Below are 13,990 nucleotides of genomic sequence, written 5' to 3'. Positions count from 1 at the left end.
TATTTTTCTATATGTGTCTTTATCCCATTATGACTGTAACGAGAATGTAAAGGATGACAGCAGAAATTATACCTAAGAAGAACCCTCAGTGTGCCAGTGTTGTTGCATAGTGAGGGTATAAAATGATAGACAAATCTAGTTTCTTAAGCAAAACGATATGAGGTGAGAGGCAGGCCCCTTTGTGCAGAGAGATGTACTTGGCTGCGGGCTGCCCGAGCCTGAAATGTGAATGCAGGCAGTCAGGAAAAGTGGGCAACTCCAGGAAAATTCAAGGAGTACAGGGAAAAGGCTGAGCCCTGGAGGGGAGCCAAATAAATCTTGTTGAGGAAAAATAAATATCTCTGCTGGATGTCATTCAGAGATACTGCTATTAAGCTGGTATTTCCCAGTGAAGCTTAGAATCACAGCCGAAGCCTCCTGCAGCAGCAGTGGCTGCTCGTAGCTATAGAAAACCAAATCTGTGTTCAAGAACGAAAAAAGGTATCTAAGAAAATAGCCCAAATCTTACTAAAATAAAAAAAAGCACCATCTGCAAGACTTTTTAAACTGCTTCATCCTCAAAACTTGTCCAATTACCAGTGCAGAATAACACTTCTACTATTTCTTACATCCTGACCCAGGAAATCTGCAGGACACCCACCACTGTCAACTGAAGCAGCAGCACCAGCAGTGGGACACAGGACCTTCTGTTAGGACAGGGAAACCCTTGGGTCATCTGCATTTTGCTCCTTCCACCCCTGAAATCAAGGTGAGTTCAGTGATAGACAACTACTCTCCTCCCATAAAGATTCAATTCCTTCTCTTTGGTGTCCACCAGGTCACCTTGGAGGCACAGAGAAGGTTCAGTTACTTTCTAGTTACCCAAGAAGGTAACAGAGGTCACTTCTGAACCCGGGTCCCTCACTGGAGCAGGAATCATCACTGCCAAGAAGATGGTCAACAAAGAGCATGGAAATATAGAATCATGGCATCGTTTGGGTTGCAAAGACCTTTAAGATCATCATATCTAAACATTATGGCTGAAGCTGTCTGATCACGTTGACTGATTATTGAATTTTACAACACTAAGCACCTGAATGGTCCTGGAAACAAACATAGAATCCATGGCTTTTCTGCTGACATTTTCATTTATCCAAACAAGAATTTCTTTTTTTTTTTTTCTTCTTTTTTAAAAGTTAGCAGGATAAAATATCGGAGTGTGCAGAATGACTGGCTGCTATATTTAACTCAGACAAACACATAACAAATCACTATTCTGCAGAAAGAAGGCACACCTCATAGGCTATATTTTTTTTCTTGAGACCTGGACGTAAGACCACAACCCTCTAAATAATCCTCCAGAAATAAACCAATGAAATGTTCACTCTGACAACAGACACAGTATTATACCTGCAGCTGGTAAATGTTTCCACAGTTCAACCACCTTTCCTTTTCGTTTCCAGTAAAAATTTGATCCCAAGGGAAAGAGTCAGCAGCTAGGATTTTAATTACTTTTCTGCAATAAGGTAGAATGGAGAGTAACATTTTTGTAATGCTACTGCTGTATTCTGCTTTTCTTCTCCTTCTTGCAGGGGAGGACAGTTTACAACAAAGGCAGATGCCCAACAGAGAACCATCCCGATTGTCTCTGATATCTCTCCAACCTTTATTATTTGCTATTTCCCCACAGTCCAAAGACACAGCATCTTGTCAATTCGATGAAGATTTCAGAGAATATTGTCCCTGGAGCACTGATGGCTCAGTCTTTCAGACTCTGAGTGAAACGCACTGATTCCAGCACCTTGCTCCCCTAGAACTAAAACTTCAGGGGCTCTGAAACTGGGGACTACCATGAGCTTCAAATTTAGATCCAGTATTTGACTATGAAAATGTTCCAAAGTCTGGAGGACAAATCCCCTCTCCTATGAGATTGCCTTCAGAAGCTGTTTGGTAGCCTGCTTGATTTCAATAACTCCCCCCAGGATAGTTTTGATTGACGTTCCCAGGCTTGAGTTTTCATATATTTCTGACATATATTTTTCTGACATTTTCCTCCACGAGAATTATTTCAATGTTCTTTTTCAGATGTGGTTTGATATATCAACATTCAGGAAACACAAGCCTGATAATGACTAATAGCCAATAGAAAATGTAGATATTACTATGAAAAGGGTAGCTTTCTAATTGATTTCTATTTAATATTGTAATGAGCACAAATTTAGGCCCAATAGTTAGACTTAAAAACTGCAGGAACAAGTTTCAAGGGAGCAAATATTTTGTGCTAAAATACAGTGAATGCTGGCCTCGAGTTTTTTCGAAAGGTACTTTACTTATTGCATTTTAATATGCAGTTCTTATTCTGCAGCATTGCAAGGAACTTGCAATCTCATAGTCTCTGTGCATGGCCTGGGTTGGGTTGGGCAGCACTTGGCAGTCAAAGAAATTCCTAAGATGACGTGTGCGTCAAGCCCTCAAAAAGAAATGAATGCTGACAACTTCAAAATTGGAAAATAACCTTCCATAATAATAAAACGTTAACTGCAGGGTCTAACTTGGGAGTCCTCGGGGTTTCAGCAGTCCCTAAAGTATCTAACATTCAAGAAGATATTTCAAAATAGTAATATTTCACTCTAATGGAGGAATGGAGCATCCCGTCCCGGCCTGCGCAGGACAATGTCCCCATTGTTGTGGGCCACGGTGCTGGCAGGGGCTGTGCTCCCACTCCCACCCCTACCTGCCTGCTGAGAGCACTTGATGAACATTTTGAAATTTATTTACAGATATATTTTTTTTAAATTCTGATTTTTTTCCCCATTTTGCTATGAATAAGATGGGATCTTTAAGAAATAATATTCCTGACTGTCAGAGGGGTGTCAGGAGCCTTGGTTTCCCAGCTTGGTCCGAGTTCAGCCTGCAGATTCCCAGTTTGTCTGCCCCATATTTCGGTACCAGAGCCTTGTGCTCTGGGGAACCTGATTGTCAAACACGCTTTTGGGGTTTTTTTGGGGGTTTTTTGCTATTTCCTTTTTTTTTTTTTTTTTGTGGTGGAGAAACAAGTAGTTCTAATTTGCTAAGCTCATAGTTTTTTTTTTTCAATTTCCTTTCACGCAACTTCTAAATCAGCAGCTCATGCCCTCTATAGGGGAAAAAGATAAGAATCAGGTAATTTCATCTGATTTCCCATTTCCAAGCTATTTCTCTGACATCAGACCACACAGGTACATGGAGACTTGCTATCAGATGTAGCTCACTGTTGGTTCCAGGTCAAGTCTGATGTTTTCAAGATGGTAGAGCTCCCAAAACTGAGTGAGAAAGAGTCAAGGTGATACCACAGCAGATGTAGTGATGAGAGTATCTACCTAAACAATGTTCCAAAGAGAAAAACTGTCCCCTGCTTCAGCCCTTTACTGAGATTGAGGAACCGTAATAGGAATAAAAACCTTTCCAGGATCTTGCCTTATTTTATTGGAAATTTGGAAACCAATAGTTTATAGAAATTGGAGACCAATAGTTTATCGAAATTGGAAACCAATAGTTTATAGAAATTGGAAACCAATAGTTTATCGAAATTGGAAACCAATAGTTTATGCAATTAATGAGTATCATCAGGAGCATCCTTCTACGGGTACTTGCCAAAAAACACACAGAGAGAATTTTCCCCCATTTTGCTATGAATAAGATGGGATCTTTAAGAAATAATATTCCTGACTGTCAGAGGGGTGTCAGGAGCCTTGGTTTCCCAGCTTGGTGCGAGTTCAGCCTGACTTGAAAAAGTATTTCTGGTTGGAAGTTGATGAGATGCATTGATCTTTGCTTGTAGTGCTATAAATTATTAATTATAAGGGAAAGACTGAAAAAATATACCTTTTACAAGGTGACTTAAAAGTCATGCACATAGCTGAATCTTAGGAATATGTTTGTTGTTTTTTTTTTTAAATGGAAACAGACACACAAATAAAAATCCTGACAGTTTTATTATCATATCAGTTGGATCGCGGTTCAATTACAGGCATGCGTTAAGCCAGTAATTACTTCAATTTCATGGGAAAACAGATAGAGATGTGCTGACGACATAATTAAGGACTGTAACAACTGTCCTACAGTTCTGCCTTTTTTTTTTTTTTTTTTGTGGTGGAGAAACAAGTAGTTCTAATTTGCTAAGCTCATAGTGAGAGTTCTCCTTTTACCCAAGACGCACCTTGATGTAAAGATAAACTGTGGAAGCACAACCTCTTGTGCTGTGTGGTGTCAATATCTCCTCGGAGTTTGCAATCAGGGAAGTACAAAAGCTTCCTCTGGGTGAAGATGTGCCGTACAATGTTCATAAACATTCAAACATATGGTCTATCTGTAAGACACTATCTATTTATCTGTTAAAGCCATCACTGCTTCCTTGCTATATGTCTTTACAGTTCCCTGCCCGCTGTTCTCCTGTGCTTCAGGAGGAACAAGAGATCCAGAAAGGAGTGATTCCCTGCTCACATCTCCTCTCTGGCCAACAAACGTTTGTCATATTTATGATACTTGAGTTCCCAGCTCCATCATTATTTGTAGCTTGTGATCATGAAAGTAATAATTGTACAAACAATGAAACGGCAAGACAAGCTGCAGCCCTTGAAGAGAGGAAGGAGAACAGCAGCTTCCAGCAATTCTTCATGAGGTCTTTCCCATCCTACTGTGGGATGCTACAAAACCCCCAGGGGAAAAGGATGGTTTTCTTCTCAATTTGCAAATAACTTTCTATTGCTACCCCTGACATCATAGGCATTTTTAATAAAATATTAATGGTCCTGCTTTTAATAGGAGTTTCAGCACAATCTAAATTAAGTCATTGGAAGAGAGATATTGTCCCATTAAGAACAGTAAAACCTTAAGCTCCCTTCCTGAAGAGTAGCTGTGGGCAGTTAAAGTGACAATCAATTTAAACAGGCGATATTGCTTTATAAGTCTCAGAAGTGTGAAGTCCCAGCATGCCTGATGTATTTCATTTTAATTTCCTTTTGGAAAACAGAGCTGTGGTTAGTGGGGAACCTCACGCACACACACACACACGCAAGAAAAGCCTTAGGAGTGCAGGAAAGGAGGAAATTATTTAACCCTTTCAAAAAGCTATACAATTTCATTAGCTAAGTAAAGAAAAATAAGCATAGAGACTTTCTCCTTTAGTTCCTGTGTAAAAATAAACAATAGCCTTGCATAGCTAATAACTATGTTAGGCCCCCTTGCTAATTTCTGCTACAAGTCCTGAAAACTTAGTGAAAAATCTTTTTTTTTTCAATTTCCTTTCACGCAACTTCTAAATCAGCAGCTCATGCCCTCTATAGGGGAAAAAGATAAGAATCAGGTAATTTCATCTGATTTCCCATTTCCAAGCTATTTCTCTGACATCAGACCACACAGGTACATGGAGACTTGCTATCAGATGTAGCTCACTGTTGGTTCCAGGTCAAGTCTGATGTTTTCAAGATGGTAGAGCTCCCAAAACTGAGTGAGAAAGAGTCAAGGTGATACCACAGCAGATGTAGTGATGAGAGTATCTACCTAAACAATGTTCCAAAGAGAAAAACTGTCCCCTGCTTCAGCCCTTTACTGAGATTATTTCAAAAAGATTGAGGAACCGTAATAGGAATTAAAACCTTTCCAGGTTCTTGCCTTATTTTATTGGAAACCAATAGTTTATAGAAATTGGAGACCAATAGTTTATCGAAATTGGAAACCAATAGTTTATAGAAATTGGAAACCAATAGTTTATCGAAATTGGAAACCAATAGTTTATGCAATTAATGAGTATTATCAGGAGCATCCTTCTACCGGTACTTGCCAAAAAACACACAGAGACAATTGACTTTTGACCCTATAACAGAGAGACTTGAAAAAGTATTTCTGGTTGGAAGTTGACGAGATGCATTTATCTTTGCTGCTAATTATTAATTATAAGGGAAAGACTGAAAAAATATACCTTTTACAAGGTGACTTAAGTCACGCACATAGCTGAATCTTAGGAATATGTTTGTTGTTTTTTTTTTTTAAATGGAAACAGACACACAAATAAAAATCCTGACAGTTTTATTATCATATCAGTTGGATCGCGGTTCAATTACAGGCATGCGTTAAGCCAGTAATTACTTCAATTTCATGGGAAAACAGATAGAGATGTGCTGACGACATAATTAAGGACTGTAACAACTGTCCCACAGTTCTGCAAGTCGTGCTACATTTGGAGGAATCCTGCTGGGGTGTCTGTGAAGGACAGGTCTGTTTATTTGTAGTATAGTGCAGCGCAGAAAGAAACTAAACTTCTATTTATTTTGCATATGTATATTACATTTGCTAGCATGAAAGGAAGCCTCTCTATTTTTCCAGAGCAATCAAGGAGAAAATTTTAATGGTCTAAACATCTCCCCCTTCCTGGCTGACAGCAGCTTTTGAAGCCTAGACCCAAAACCGGCTTAAGTTAGACAAGGTTCCCTCTTGTCTCATCATTTCATCAAGGTGTAGGAACAACACAGCTTGTCTGTGCCCCAAGGAAATTCAAAGCAAGGGGCTCCCACATGCTACATTTAGTGCTGGTGCCCATCACCAGGAGAACTGTGAAAGGCTCCTTTAGATTTAGCAAGCTAAATGGGGTATATCAAGTTGAAGTGGTTTAGAAATGTTGCATTCAGTTTTTTGAGTAGGTGGTGGAAAGTGAGGAACTAAAAGATTAAGGCTTGAAAGGCAAAACTTATGAAGTCTTGCTTTTCAGGTATAAAAAACAAACAGAACCTGCACACTCAGAGAGCTCAGAGCAGACTGTCTCCTGCAGCCCTGAGCCACGCTGTCACCCAGGAGCTGAGCAGCTGAGGATGGCTCTGTGTGCTGTCCCCACACAAAGCTCCTGTCTGCATCCCAATGGGAAACCACGGCCAGTCCAGGGGATACAAAATTTGCCTTCACAAAATTCAGAAGAAAGGATAACGGCTGGAAATGCAAAGAACAGAAAACCCAGTTTATTAATTCTTCAGCTGCACATGAACAGACCAAAGTACCAGATAAAATCCAGTTCTCCTTTGAAGCTTGGCTTGTTTGCTGTAAGCCAAAATGACACCTGCAATAACCTGTACATGAAATACCCTGTCTTTGCAGGGGGGTGTAAGAATCAGGGACAAGGTTTTACTTGAGAGTTTCTGTGTTGGGCAGAAATGGATGAAATATTCTTTTTAGAAAAAAAAAAAAAAAAAAAAAAAAAAAAGCCTAAATCTCTAAATCTAGCTAGAAACACTTGTTCCTGCTGTTCTCCTGGAGGTCTGCCCTTGGAAGTGCTCAGAAATGGTCTTAGTGAAACTGTCCATGTTTCAGTCCATGTATTTTGATTGATGCTAAGAATCAGGTAATTTCATCTGATTTCCCATTTCCAAGCTATTTCTCTGACATCAGACCACACAGGTACATGGAGACTTGCTATCAGATGTAGCTCACTGTTGGTTCCAGGTCAAGTCTGATGTTTTCAAGATGGTAGAGCTCCCAAAACTGAGTGAGAAAGAGTCAAGGTGATACCACAGCAGATGTAGTGATGAGAGTATCTACCTAAACAATGTTCCAAAGAGAAAAACTGTCCCCTGCTTCAGCCCTTTACTGAGATTATTTCAAAAAGATTGAGGAACCGTAATAGGAATTAAAACCTTTCCAGGTTCTTGCCTTATTTTATTGGAAACCAATAGTTTATAGAAATTGGAGACCAATAGTTTATCGAAATTGGAAACCAATAGTTTATAGAAATTGGAAACCAATAGTTTATCGAAATTGGAAACCAATAGTTTATGCAATTAATGAGTATTATCAGGAGCATCCTTCTACCGGTACTTGCCAAAAAACACACAGAGACAATTGACTTTTGACCCTATAACAGAGAGACTTGAAAAAGTATTTCTGGTTGGAAGTTGACGAGATGCATTTATCTTTGCTGCTAATTATTAATTATAAGGGAAAGACTGAAAAAATATACCTTTTACAAGGTGACTTAAGTCACGCACATAGCTGAATCTTAGGAATATGTTTGTTGTTTTTTTTTTTTAAATGGAAACAGACACACAAATAAAAATCCTGACAGTTTTATTATCATATCGGTTGGATCGCGGTTCAATTACAGGCATGCGTTAAGCCAGTAATTACTTCAATTTCATGGGAAAACAGATAGAGATGTGCTGACGACATAATTAAGGACTGTAACAACTGTCCTACAGTTCTGCAAGTCGTGCTACATTTGGAGGAATCCTGCTGGGGTGTCTGTGAAGGACAGGTCTGTTTATTTGTAGTATAGTGCAGCGCAGAAAGAAACTAAACTTCTATTTATTTTGCATATGTATATTACATTTGCTAGCATGAAAGGAAGCCTCTCTATTTTTCCAGAGCAATCAAGGAGAAAATTTTAATGGTCTAAACATCTCCCCCTTCCTGGCTGACAGCAGCTTTTGAAGCCTAGACCCAAAACCGGCTTAAGTTAGACAAGGTTCCCTCTTGTCTCATCATTTCATCAAGGTGTAGGAACAACACAGCTTGTCTGTGCCCCAAGGAAATTCAAAGCAAGGGGCTCCCACATGCTACATTTAGTGCTGGTGCCCATCACCAGGAGAACTGTGAAAGGCTCCTTTAGATTTAGCAAGCTAAATGGGGTATATCAAGTTGAAGTGGTTTAGAAATGTTGCATTCAGTTTTTTGAGTAGGTGGTGGAAAGTGAGGAACTAAAAGATTAAGGCTTGAAAGGCAAAACTTATGAAGTCTTGCTTTTCAGGTATAAAAAACAAACAGAACCTGCACACTCAGAGAGCTCAGAGCAGACTGTCTCCTGCAGCCCTGAGCCACACTGTCACCCAGGAGCTGAGCAGCTGAGGATGGCTCTGTGTGCTGTCCCCACACAAAGCTCCTGTCTGCATCCCAATGGGAAACCACGGCCAGTCCAGGGGATACAAAATTTGCCTTCACAAAATTCAGAAGAAAGGATAACGGCTGGAAATGCAAAGAACAGAAAACCCAGTTTATTAATTCTTCAGCTGCACATGAACAGACCAAAGTACCAGATAAAATCCAGTTCTCCTTTGAAGCTTGGCTTGTTTGCTGTAAGCCAAAATGACACCTGCAATAACCTGTACATGAAATACCCTGTCTTTGCAGGGGGGTGTAAGAATCAGGGACAAGGTTTTACTTGAGAGTTTCTGTGTTGGGCAGAAATGGATGAAATATTCTTTTTAGAAAAAAAAAAAAAAAAAAAAAAAAAAAAAAAACAAAAAATCAGAATTGTGAGACTGGTTTTGCAAGTAAAGCCATAAAGAATTTTGTTATATACCATCTGGACATCTGAAGTAATGTTGCTGTAGCAATGCTGCAGAAACTCCTCCTCCTGTGCTTTGTCACTTGTGGGTCTGTTTGTGAGGCTAGAGAAGCAGGGGTGTAGGAAAGTGGAAAATGATAAGGATGTAACAATTTTCTTGGAAAGTTTGGTTCAGTTGCTTCTTAATTTATTCAAGCAATTTGTCTGTAATGCACAGGAGGAGCTTCCACAGGGCTCAAGAAGTGCTGTTCTGGTCGGCAGTGAAACGCTGCATCACGATAGCGAAGTCTGGGGGTGCATCCTGTCCCCCAGCAACTGGGGGGAAAAAAGTGTTAAAGTTTCCTAAATGTAGATGCAGTGGGGCTGAGGGTCGTGGGCAGGAAGTCAGGAGTCAGAGCCTGGTGAAGCCCATTAAGATGGAAAAAATGAAGTAATGCAGTACAGTAGGCTATTCAGGTCTGAAACCAGGGAAGCTGGAAAGGCAAGAAAAGGCCAGGGAGATTGAAATTCAGATGAAATTCAAGGGTCTCAGTGCAGCAGCTGTAGATCATGTCTGGCAAAGCAAGTGTTTATTTGGACAATAATAGCCTTGAAGCCTCCTGATAAAACCATCTCCTTGCACTTCCATCCATAATACTGCCAAAGGTTTCCTTAAGTATTCCCTTCTACCGGGATGTAAACCAATCTCTGCTCCAGCGTCGGGGCTGTCATTGTGTAGGGAGAGCGGAAGGGGGGTATGAAAATGATTTCCCTTAAAGTGGGCAGGCAGAAAATAGAAGGGGGAGGAAAAAAAAGAGAGTCTTTCAGACTCTGAGTGAAACGCACTGATTCCAGCACCTTGCTCCCCTAGAACTAAAACTTCAGGGGCTCTGAAACTGGGGACTACCATGAGCTTCAAATTTAGATCCAGTATTTGACTATGAAAATGTTCCAAAGCCTGGAGGACAAATCCCCTCTCCTATGAGATTGCCTTCAGAAGCTGTTTGGTAGCCTGCTTGATTTCAATAACTCCCCCCAGGATAGTTTTGATTGACGTTCCCAGGCTTGAGTTTTCATATATTTCTGACATATATTTTTCTGACATTTTCCTCCTAGAAACTTTCTTTCAGACAAAAGATAGTACTGATGTTATTTTTGCTGATTTCAGCAGGGAGTAAAGGAAATATGCTCCCATATATAAGCACAATGTATATATATGTCTGTTCACATTCACATAAATATGCTGCCAGCTCCAGATACACAATATTGCAAGCGGTGAAGTCGAGTTGTGATTTTTATGAAGTATCCCCCCAAAAGCATGCTGAATCCCATCTTCCCTGCTCCAGCACAACACACTTTTCTTGGAAGGTACATTAGAGATCCTTCCTGAGGCAAGGGGTGGGAAAAGAGGCAAGAGCATCTCCCTGGTAATGGCACCGAGAACTGGAAGCTTCAAATACACTTTGGAGTGTGTGAGCCATGGAAAAGAAGAGCAACCACACAAGTGGGAAATGAATGTTTCCTGTTTGGATAAATCCTTTCCATTTATCCCATTATTCTAAGAGGTTTGTCTGGTCGACCTTCATCTCATTTTGACGGCAGACCATACCCCAAGTGCTGAGATTTCCACTGCAGGAGTCCCGGGCAAGGGCAATATGCCATAAGCACTATTGTACTCCCGTGCTGGTAACTGCTTCTGGGAGTTTGATTTCTTGGTGGATCGTCCAGGAAGAGAAGTGGGGAACAACCGGGGAAATTAAGTAGCACAAGAGCCCCAGCTTCCTTTGAGATGCCTTCATCACACAAATTTCTCTTTTGCAGTATATCAATACGTATCCAGTGTCCTTCCCTGACACTTAAGTGGACATTGTATTTTTCTTCTGGGATCTCCATGTATACATATATATGTCATTTCCTAGAGGCTTAGAAATATCTTAAACATAACCTGCTTTCCATTTCTGTAATAACTATGATTTATATTAATGCTGTTTTATAACTAGCTACCCTCTGCCCTGTACTCATAAACTAGAACTGTGGTCCCAAATTTTGAAATGAGACTTCAGGATAATAAAGCTTGCAATATTCCAGTCCTTCTCTGTCAATATATTACCCCGCATCCGACGCACAAATTATCACTTAAAGCCTTTGTGTCTAAAATATGAAAATACCTTTATTTCAATGTTCTTTTTCAGATGTGGTTTGATATATCAACATTCAGGAAACACAAGCCTGATAATGACTAATAGCCAATAGAAAATGTAGATATTACTATGAAAAGGGTAGCTTTCTAATTGATTTCTATTTAATATTGTAATGAGCACAAATTTAGGCCCAATAGTTAGACTTAAAAACTGCAGGAACAAGTTTCAAGGGAGCAAATATTTTGTGCTAAAATACAGTGAATGCTGGCCTCGAGTTTTTTCGAAAGGTACTTTACTTATTGCATTTTAATATGCAGTTCTTATTCTGCAGCATTGCAAGGAACTTGCAATCTCATAGTCTCTGTGCATGGCCTGGGTTGGGTTGGGCAGCACTTGGCAGTCAAAGAAATTCCTAAGATGACGTGTGCGTCAAGCCCTCAAAAAGAAATGAATGCTGACAACTTCAAAATTGGAAAATAACCTTCCATAATAATAAAACGTTAACTGCAGGGTCTAACTTGGGAGTCCTCGGGGTTTCAGCAGTCCCTAAAGTATCTAACATTCAAGAAGATATTTCAAAATAGTAATATTTCACTCTAATGGAGGAATGGAGCATCCCGTCCCGGCCTGCGCAGGACAATGTCCCCATTGTTGTGGGCCACGGTGCTGGCAGGGGCTGTGCTCCCACTCCCACCCCTACCTGCCTGCTGAGAGCACTTGATGAACATTTTGAAATTTATTTACAGATATATTTTTTTTAAATTCTGATTTTTTTCCCCATTTTGCTATGAATAAGATGGGATCTTTAAGAAATAATATTCCTGACTGTCAGAGGGGTGTCAGGAGCCTTGGTTTCCCAGCTTGGTCCGAGTTCAGCCTGCAGATTCCCAGTTTGTCTGCCCCATATTTCGGTACCAGAGCCTTGTGCTCTGGGGAACCTGATTGTCAAACACGCTTTTGGGGTTTTTTTGGGGGTTTTTTGCTATTTCCTTTTTTTTTTTTTTTTTGTGGTGGAGAAACAAGTAGTTCTAATTTGCTAAGCTCATAGTGAGAGTTCTCCTTTTACCCAAGACGCACCTTGATGTAAAGATAAACTGTGGAAGCACAACCTCTTGTGCTGTGTGGTGTCAATATCTCCTCGGAGTTTGCAATCAGGGAAGTACAAAAGCTTCCTCTGGGTGAAGATGTGCCGTACAATGTTCATAAACATTCAAACATATGGTCTATCTGTAAGACACTATCTATTTATCTGTTAAAGCCATCACTGCTTCCTTGCTATATGTCTTTACAGTTCCCTGCCCACTGTTCTCCTGTGCTTCAGGAGGAACAAGAGATCCAGAAAGGAGTGATTCCCTGCTCACATCTCCTCTCTGGCCAACAAATGTTTGTCATATTTATGATACTTGAGTTCCCAGCTCCATCATTATTTGTAGCTTGTGATCATGAAAGTAATAATTGTACAAACAATGAAACGGCAAGACAAGCTGCAGCCCTTGAAGAGAGGAAGGAGAACAGCAGCTTCCAGCAATTCTTCATGAGGTCTTTCCCATCCTACTGTGGGATGCTACAAAACCCCCAGGGGAAAAGGATGGTTTTCTTCTCAATTTGCAAATAACTTTCTATTGCTACCCCTGACATCATAGGCATTTTTAATAAAATATTAATGGTCCTGCTTTTAATAGGAGTTTCAGCACAATCTAAATTAAGTCATTGGAAGAGAGATATTGTCCCATTAAGAACAGTAAAACCTTAAGCTCCCTTCCTGAAGAGTAGCTGTGGGCAGTTAAAGTGACAATCAATTTAAACAGGCGATATTGCTTTATAAGTCTCAGAAGTGTGAAGTCCCAGCATGCCTGATGTATTTCATTTTAATTTCCTTTTGGAAAACAGAGCTGTGGTTAGTGGGGAACCTCACGCACACACACACACACGCAAGAAAAGCCTTAGGAGTGCAGGAAAGGAGGAAATTATTTAACCCTTTCAAAAAGCTATACAATTTCATTAGCTAAGTAAAGAAAAATAAGCATAGAGACTTTCTCCTTTAGTTCCTGTGTAAAAATAAACAATAGCCTTGCATAGCTAATAACTATGTTAGGCCCCCTTGCTAATTTCTGCTACAAGTCCTGAAAACTTAGTGAAAAATCTTTTTTTTTTCAATTTCCTTTCACGCAACTTCTAAATCAGCAGCTCATGCCCTCTATAGGGGAAAAAGATAAGAATCAGGTAATTTCATCTGATTTCCCATTTCCAAGCTATTTCTCTGACATCAGACCACACAGGTACATGGAGACTTGCTATCAGATGTAGCTCACTGTTGGTTCCAGGTCAAGTCTGATGTTTTCAAGATGGTAGAGCTCCCAAAACTGAGTGAGAAAGAGTCAAGGTGATACCACAGCAGATGTAGTGATGAGAGTATCTACCTAAACAATGTTCCAAAGAGAAAAACTGTCCCCTGCTTCAGCCCTTTACTGAGATTGAGGAACCGTAATAGGAATAAAAACCTTTCCAGGATCTTGCCTTATTTTATTGGAAATCAATAGTTTATGGAAATTGGAAACCAATAGTTTATGCAATTAATGAGTAT

This window comes from Calidris pugnax, unplaced genomic scaffold (genome assembly GCF_001431845.1).
Source record: "Calidris pugnax isolate Ruff unplaced genomic scaffold, ASM143184v1 scaffold206, whole genome shotgun sequence".
Lineage (NCBI taxonomy): Eukaryota > Metazoa > Chordata > Aves > Charadriiformes > Scolopacidae > Calidris > Calidris pugnax.
The sequence above is the reverse complement of the archived record's forward strand: the minus strand, read 5'-3'. Positions refer to the sequence as shown.